Source organism: Octodon degus, unplaced genomic scaffold (genome assembly GCF_000260255.1).
Source record: "Octodon degus isolate 3935 unplaced genomic scaffold, OctDeg1.0 scaffold00380, whole genome shotgun sequence".
NCBI lineage: Eukaryota > Metazoa > Chordata > Mammalia > Rodentia > Octodontidae > Octodon > Octodon degus.
Window position 1 is genome coordinate 762,077 of NW_004524956.1, and position 666 is coordinate 762,742.

Below are 666 nucleotides of genomic sequence, written 5' to 3' on the forward strand. Positions count from 1 at the left end.
CAAAATGACGAGAAGGAACAAAATGCAACCTCAGAACCCAAGCCCACACATAACAAGTGCAGAGGACACTAACACAGAAAAAATTGGAAACCACGCAGCTGAAAGCAATGAATCAATGGCTTCTGAAATAAAGAAACAGCTGCAGAAAGGTAAAGAGGACCTCAGATTGGAATTAAAAAAAGAAATCCCTGAATTAATAACATCTTCACTAAAGAATCAAATGCAAAAACATATGGAAGAAACCCAGTGCCCACCCAGACCAAGTACGGAGGACACTAGCTTGGCTCAAATGCATGAATTAATAGGGTCAATAGTAAATAAGCAACAGCAGAAAGATATAGAGGAAATCAGAGTGCAATTTTTTTCTGAAATAAAAAAAGTACTCTCAGAACTCATAGCATCTGAAGTAAAATAGCAACTACAGAAACAAAGGTAGGAAACCCAATCTGAAAAAAAAACACTGCATTAAAAGAATTTCTAACTGCTTCTAAAGAAGATATTGATTTAAAAAATAGAGAAGATTAGAAAAATGACGGATTCCTTGAATGAGCAGTGCAGAAAAGAAACAGATCTCATGAAGCAGAGTCAAAGAAATATAGAGGAAATTAAAATCTCAATCACAAGCTTGCAAAACCGTTTAAGTGAATGTGAAGACAGAGTTTCAGA